The sequence below is a fragment of the Giraffa tippelskirchi genome, chromosome 5 (genome assembly GCF_054371585.1).
Source record: "Giraffa tippelskirchi isolate mGirTip1 chromosome 5, T2T-mGirTip1v1.2.pri, whole genome shotgun sequence".
Lineage (NCBI taxonomy): Eukaryota > Metazoa > Chordata > Mammalia > Artiodactyla > Giraffidae > Giraffa > Giraffa tippelskirchi.
In genome coordinates this window covers 155058536-155066925 of record NC_137279.1, presented here as the reverse complement: position 1 = coordinate 155066925, position 8390 = coordinate 155058536, and the positions used below count along the sequence as shown (strand labels likewise).

Below are 8390 nucleotides of genomic sequence, written 5' to 3'. Positions count from 1 at the left end.
CTCACATCCATACGTGACTACTGGAAAAACCATAGCTCTGACTAGATGGACCTTTTTTTGGCAAAGTAATGTCTCTGCTTTTTAATATGCTGTCTAGGTTGGTCATAACTTTCTACAGTCCACGAGGTCGCAAAGAGTTGGACACGAATGAGCGACTGAACTGAACTGAACTGATACATATCATTCATACACATTATCAAATGTATTTGTGTGTGTATCTGGCAATTAATTGCATGATTGGTATTCAGAATACACACTATTTCTACAAATCAATGAGAGAAAGACAAAACCAGTGAAAATGTAGTCAAACTCGTTAGCAATTTTGAGAATGCACATTAAAACCACAATGAGGTACTAGTTCAGTCTCAAGCTTGGTGTTAAAGATGCCAAGCAGAGAGGATACACTTGAGGTGGAGCTGTATTCATTAGTTAGAATACAGAATTAGTTAGAACACTAACTACTAACCAGTAGTTTGTTGAGTTTAAACTCTTGGTTTAAAACTCCTTGAGTTGAAATTCCAGTTCTGTCACTCCCCATCTGACTTTGAACAATTTACTTAACTCCTCAATTTTAACTTAATCCCTAATTCTCAAAGTTGTTATCTATAAAACAGAGACAAGCAATGAGAAAATGTAGGCAAAGCAGTCAGTACATTGCCCGGCACACAGAAAGAACACTGACCGCATGTTCACTGTTACACAAATTTTGTAACTGGAGTATTTTGAGTGCTTACTATGGGCCAGGCACTGCACTGGGCTAAGCGCCATAGGTGTATTATCTTTGTTAATCATCTGTGTTGTGATTATATCCACTTTACAAATGAGGAAGTAGACATGGAATAGAGATGAGGAAACCAGGACTCAGATTCACATCTGGTGGCACTGAAGTCTGCATGTAAAAGTCTTGGATTTATTGCCTCCCACTGTTGCCATAGGAGAGCATTGCATCTTAGGGGGACATAGATGATCTCTGAGGTTGCTTATGTAAATCCTTTATTGCCATTGCAGGCACACATACACACACACACACACACACACACACACACACACACACAGAGCCTATTTCCCTTTCTGGTTAGAAATTGCGTCATTTTTCAGTATTGTTCTAAAGAACAGATTAGTGACAATAGATCCTATAGTGCTTCTATTACCAGTTTATACAGTCAGCCTACAACATTACTCATAAAAATGTTCTTTTGGAGCCACTGTGGGTCGCTGAGCATATCTGTAATGCTGTCTGTACAGAGAGTACCTCAGAGAGGAATGAGGATGGGGAACAACATAATTAAGCCTGTTGGGAAGCCCTCTCTATGAGATAAACTGGAGGTTCAGATGTGGGTATTATGATTTTGAACTCTGTTCCCTGATGCTCTAATTTGGAATCTCAGAGTTGTAAAGGACCTTAGCCAGCATCTTGTTTCAACTTTTCTCTTCTGCTAGAATCACTTTGCGGAGAAGGCAATGGCAACCCACTCGAGTACTCTTGCCTGGAAAATCCCATGGACGGAGGAGCCTGGTAGGCTACAGTCCATGGGGTCATGAAGAGTCGGACACGACTGAGAGACTTCACTTTCACTTTTCACTTTCATGCATTGCAGAAGGAAATGGCAGCCCACTCCAGTGTTCTTGCCTGGAGAATCCCAGGGACGGCAGAGCCTGGTGGGCTGCCATCTATGGGGTTGCACAGAGTCGGACACAGCTGAAGCGACTTCGCAGCAGCAGCAGCAGCAGCAACAGAATCACTTTGACAATATTCCTGATAGTTATTGCCACTTGTGAGAGTTGGGGAGGGAGATGCAATCGCATGCATTTTTCATTTCAGTTTTTGAACTCCACCAATAGTTATTTCATTCTTCTATCTTCGTTTCTGTAGCTTTCACTTTCTGATGAGTTCTGACTTCTAAGGCAGCATAGAATAAATATGTCTTTTATACATAACAAATCTTTAATTTTTGAAGAGAGCAATCACGTTTCCATCCTGAGGCAGGTTTCCTATGGGAGAAATTGGGTCTCATTTTGTGCTCCAGTATCCCTGGAGGAGGGAATAGCAACTCACTCCAGTATTCTTGCCTGGAGAATCCCACAGATTGAGGAGCCTGGCAGGATATAGTCCATGGGATTGCATAGAGTCAGACACAACTGAGAGATTAACACTTTGTGCTCCAGTATAACCACAGCATCTAGAACAGTGTGGGAAATAAAATAGGTACTCACGTCATTTATTGGTGAATGACTGCGTGTTTTTTATACACTAACAGCTTCAAAGACTGGAATAATTCTTCATGAGATATGGCTTCTAAATTTCTCATGGACTTAGCGATCCATCTATGAACATGGTCTACTTTCTTGAAATCTATTTCTTTGAGTGTGAAACATGACATATGACTATTAACTCTTCCTAAATGTGATCTCTAGGTGGTCATGCACCACATATTATCTGTAGAAAGGTAAATGAGTGATTGAATGAATAAATGCTAAGGGTTGCTTTTGGCAGTTATGGGATAATATTTGACCCAATCACACTTGGCTACAACTGGTTGGAATAATGCTAAATATTTGATTTCATTTGGGCCAATTAGATTCCTCTCCTGGGGATATGGAATAAAAACCTAAATCTAGGGAGAGGACCTGAAAGGTCTAGCATTGAGGCTAGTTACCGCCTCATGGAGCAGAACGTGGAGCAACAGTGCAGTCCCACAGGGAGAAACACAATCCTGTTGAGAAAGGACCACATAGCTGCCTACAAACCACGTGGCTCCCCAGTGACAGGCTCCAGTTTCCATGAGGGTCGGCTGTCTCCACTTTGTGAGATCTCTGAATCCTTATAGTAATCACTGTCCCACTCTGACAGAGGGACACACACACACACACCCCTTTATTAAAGGTTGCTTAGGTTAGTTCTATTCCTTCCAAACTATCACTGCATAGAACAGTTTATTCAAGCTAATATAACACTAAGTCTTCTTTTAAAATTTTATTGGAGTATAGCTGATATACAATGTTGCATTAGTTTCAGGTGTATGGCAAAGTGCATGAGTTTTGTATATATATATATATATATATATATATATATACACACACACACACACACATATGTCCCTTTTTTAAAGATTTTTTTCCCACATAGGTCATTGAAGAGTATCTAGTAGAGTTCCCTGTGCTACACAGTTGGTCCTCATTAGCTACCTATTTTATGTACAGTAGTATGTATGTGTGCTAAGTCACTCCGTCGTGTCCACCTCTTTGTAACCCCTTGGACTGTAGCCCGCCAGGCTCTTCTGTCCATGGGATTCTCCAGGCAAGAATACTGGAGTGGATAGCCATTTCCTTTTCCAGGGGATCTTCCCAATCCAGGAATCAAACCCAGGTCTCTTACATTTCCTGCATTGGCAGAGAGGTTCTTTACCACTAGTGCCACCTGGGAAGCCCACAGTAGTGTGTACATGTCAATCTCAATTTCCCAGTTTATGCCTCCCCCACCATCCCTCTCTGGTAACCACTGTTGTCATTGTTCAGTCGTTAAGTTGTGTCTGACTCTTTATGACCCCATGGGCTGCAGCACACCAGGCTTCCCTGTTCTTTACTATCTCCCCGAATTTGCTCAAACTCATGTCCATTGAGTCAGTAACCATAGGTTTCTGTAATACTAGTTCTTGAGTCATATTCTGCACACAGATAACTAAAAGGCCCAGGTGTTTTCACTTAAAGTGCTTCTAAAATGATTGTGTATCTGATTATTTGGGAAAGTTTGCGCATTCACCCATTCTTTCAGCAATAGTGTATTAAGTAACTACTATATGCAAATATGGAGAAGGGAATGGCAACTCACTCCAGTATTCTGGCCTGGAGAATCCCATGGACAGAGGAGCCTGGCAGGCTAAAGTCCATGGGGTTGCAAAGAGTTGGAAACGACTGAGTGGCTAACACACACACACACATATGTGAATATACTCTTTATAGTTCAGCTATTTCCCTGTTGGTTGTCATTTCTTGCTGCTGACAAGGACCGTTGCCTCTAATAATCTTCCTTTTCTATTCACTTCTTATCAGCAGTGGAAAAACAAGCAAACAGGTTACCAAATACCAGGATCGCGAGCAGCAACGAGAAGGATAAGAGTTCTTAAGCTCTTAGTGTGGGCATGTGCAGGGATGATGCAGTGCTCAAAGTACATGATGTTTACTTGATCTATTTTGGGTACAAAGAGAACATTTTGCCTACTTCCTGTTTTCCTCTTAGATTTTGGCTGTTGAAGGTGTAGTAAATAAACAGTGGATAACTGAGGGTTATGTGTGATTATACATATATATATACATATACACCTATATGTATACACATATACATATGCATACATACATATATATATATATACACACACACATACACATTTGTATACATACATATGTATGTATATACACACACAGGCTTCCCAGGTAGCTCAGTGGTAAAGAACCCACCCACCAAGGCAGGAGCTGCAGGAGACTGGGGTTGGATCCCTGGGTTGGGAGGATCACCTGGAGGAGGAAATGGCAACCCACTCCTGTATTCTTGCCTGGAAAATTCCACGGACAGAGGAGTCTGGCAGGCTACAGACCATAGAGTCAATTCAATTCAGTTCAGTTGCTCAGTCATGTCTGACTTTTGTGACCCCATGGATTGCAGCATGCCAGGCTTCTCTGTCCATAACCAACTCCCAGAGCTTGCTCAAACTCATGTCTACCAAGTCGGTGATGCCATCCAACCATCTCATCCTCTGTCATCCCCTTCTCCTCCTACCTTCAATCTTTCCCAGCATCAGGGTCTTTTCCAGTGAATCAGTTCTTCACATCAAGTGGCCAAAGTATTGGAGTTTCAGCTTCAGCATCAGTCCTTCCAGTGAACACCCAGGACTGATCTCCTTTAGGATGGACTGGTTGGATCTCCTTGCAGTCCAAGGGACTCTCAAGAGTCTTTTCCAACACCACAGTTCAAAAGCATCAATTCTTTGGTGCTCAGCTTTCCTTATGGTCCAACTCTCACATCCATACATGACTACTGGAAAAACCATAACTTTGACTAGACAAACTTTTTTAGCAAAGTAATGTCTCTGCTTTTTAAAATATTGTCTAGGTTGGTCATAGCTTTTCTTCCAAGGAGCAAGCATCTTTTAATTTCATGGCTGCAGTCACCATCTGCAGTGATTTGGGAGCCCCCCAAAATAAAGACTTTATTATAGATGTTTCTCCATCTATTTGCCATGAAGTGATGGGACCAGATGCCATGATCTTAGTTTTCTGAATGTTGAGCTTTAAGCCAACTTTTTCACTTTCCTCTTTCACTTTCCTCAGGAGGCTCTTTAGTTCTTTTTAGCTTTCTGCCATAAGGATGGTGTCATCTGCACATCTGAGGTTATTGATATTTCTCCTGGCAATCTTGATTCCAGCTTGTGTTTCTTCTAGCCCAGCATTTTTCATGATGTACTCTGCATACAAGTTAAATAAGTAAGGTGACAATACACAGCCTTGAGGTACTCTTTCCCAATTTGGAACCAGTATGTTGTTCCATGTTCAGTTCTAACTGCTGTTTCTTGACCCGCATACAGATTTCTCAGGACGCAGATAAAGTGGTCTGGTATTCCCATCTCTTTCAGAATTTTACTCAGTTTGTTGTGATCCACACAGTCAAAGGCTTTGGTGTAGTCAATAAAACATAAGTAGATATTTTTCTGGAACACTCTTGCTTTTTTGATGATCAAATGGATGTTGGCAATTTGATCCCACAGCTACCAGCTTGCCAATGTCTTGGGCTTTCCTCATAGCTCAGTTGGTAAAGAATCCACCTGCAATGCAGGAGACCCCAGTTTGATTCCTGGGATGGGATGATCCTCTGGAGAAGGGATAGGCTATCCACTCCAGTATTCTTGGGCTTCCCTTGTGGCTCAGATGGTAAAAAATTTGCCTGCCATGCAGGACACCTGGGTTAGATCCCTGGGTTGGGAAAATCCTCTAGAGAAGGGAAAGGCTCCTTGTTGCGATCTTTTACAGACTGGGACCTGGGGACCGGAGTCGATGAAAAGAAAGAGAGAAAAAGAGAGAGAGAGCAGTATCTCTCAGATTACATGGAAAATCAATAAAGCCTATGCACAGGACTTGTATTGCTCATGAAGGCACAGGGCGTCCTCTCAAGGAGGTCTTGAAAGCCAGGGTGAGAAAGTGAGCTTGGCAGGCTTCCACGCTCTGAAGAGAATGAAGACAGAAAGAAGGACGCGGGGGACCCAGGTCTCAAGTGGAACAAGGGTATTTTATTAGCGGAAATGCAGGCTTATATATCTTTAGTAAAATGATTACTCAGCCGTTACAAAGAATGAAATTCCATCAGTTGCAACAAAATGGATAGTCTAATACATACAAGGTCACTGACGCTGAAAAGAGTCACTGAAAGGAGCTGCTGAAAGGAATCCAAGCAGGTACCCTTTCCCATGATCTCAGTCCTGAGCACTGCGTGCAGCTGTACTCGTTCCCAGAATAGGACCTGATAAGGAACAGAGAATCCTTGAAAAATGGCACACCAAGGAAGAAAAATGCAACTCATTGGATTCCTTAAAGTTGAACGTCCCCTGACAGCTCCCCACTCTAGTAATCTGGCCTGGAGAATTCCACAGGCCATGGGGTCACAAAGAGTCAGACATGATTGTGCAACTGAGCACACACACACACACATGCAGATAACTACCACTAAGTGCTATGGCCTATTGCCTATCTCTACATATTAATATATATATATATACATATTTCATATAAATTTCTAGGTAAATACATATACAAAGCTAAGGAAAAACTCAATAAGGTTTCTATTATTCAGAATCCAACAGTGAGGAAACTTCAATTACATTTAGGTAAATTAATTTGGTTACATTTATGGACCGTAGTACTGAAGACTTTTTCCTCTCTGATTACGCATCAGAATAAAACCGAAGATTAAACTTGGCCCTCCATCCCATTATTTATTTTAACTGAATTAACCAACACCCATATCCAAGCTGTTTTTCTGCAATTTCAATCTGTATGGGACTCTCTTGGTCCCCATCACTGGTAGGTTCAGTTTTAGAGGTAAGAGGGGACATGAAGAAGAAAACTTTTTGTAATCCAAATGGTAGTGTGGTGTTCAAGCTTGTGCTTTGTTCATCCTCCATTTTCATTAGCAATGAAAGCAGTTAGGGCTCTGGGATAAGAGATTTGAATCCTGCCTTTGTTACCTCTTAGCCATACAAACTTTCTGAAATTCTATTCTCTTTGCATTTCAGTTTCTTTATATCTAAAATGAGATTAACACTACCAATTTATAGGAATTGCTGTGAGGGTTAAAAAACTTCATATTTCTTAAATAGCATACTGCCTGGCACTAGCAAGTCTTTAATAGATCACGAGTGTCTGCAGTCAATGCTCCTAAAGAGAAATATAGAACACATTGTGTGAGACAGAGGACTGAGAGAAGCATTTTATAAGAGCATGGCACATTTTCTGCCAGTTCTTATGTTACTTTAAAAATTCTTAAAAATTTGTCAGTGGTCATACAGTTTATTCAGAGGCCTATCCTTGGGATAATAAGAATTCTCCTATGAGGACTATCCCAGGCTTCTTCTGTGAGAAAAAATTCCCTTGTGCTTCTTAAATTTCTGTTTTCTTGGTAGAGAGTCTGTTTTCCCTAATGGACCATGGGTTTTCCCAATGTTTCTACTTTCAGTCTTAGTAGTTTTAATCTGGGCTGTGGCCAGAATGGTATTTAGAGGAAAGAGGAAAGAGAAAAGAGAAAATAGCAGTTCTTGACAATGAACAGTTTGAAGACCCCAGATCATTCTACAATAATCTTTTATCCCTTCTTATACATTTTGTAGAAAATGGCCTATCCTGTTTATTTTAAATCCTTGGATCTAAGAAAAAAGTTATTACTAGCCAACTGCTAAGTCTTTCAAGGTTGAAATGCTTGTATTTAGGTTTGCACCCTCTTGGATGCAGAGACACTTTGACGACAAAGGTCTATATAGTCAAAGCTATGTTTTTTTTCAGTAGTCATTTACAGATGTGAGAGTTGGACCATAAAGAAGGCTGAGCACCAAAGAACTGAGACTTTCAAATTTTGGTGCTAGAAAAGACTGTCAAGAGTCCCTTGGACTGCAAAGAGATCAAACCAGTCAATCCTAAAGGAAGTCAATCCTGCAAATTCATTGTAAGAACTGATGCTAAAGCTGAAGCTCCAATACTTTAGCCACCTGATGTGAAGAACTGACTCATTGGAAAAGACTCTGAGGCTGGGAAAGATTGAAGAAGGAGGCAGCAGAGGATGAGATGGTTAGGTAGCATGATTGACTCAATGGACATGAGTTTGAGCAAACTCTGGAAGATAATGGAGGACA

General features: G+C 41.1%; 1 long non-coding RNA gene across 1 annotated transcript; it reads right to left on the bottom strand.

The window, feature by feature from the left end:
- Positions 1-1949: 1949 nt before the first annotated feature.
- On the bottom strand, positions 1950-6275 carry LOC145506216 (uncharacterized). The gene is made up of 2 exons (XR_014053634.1): positions 4775-6275; positions 1950-2180 (listed from the first exon to the last, which is right to left on the bottom strand). It is a non-coding gene; the product is annotated as an uncharacterized LOC145506216 (long non-coding RNA).
- Positions 6276-8390: the final 2115 nt, after the last annotated feature.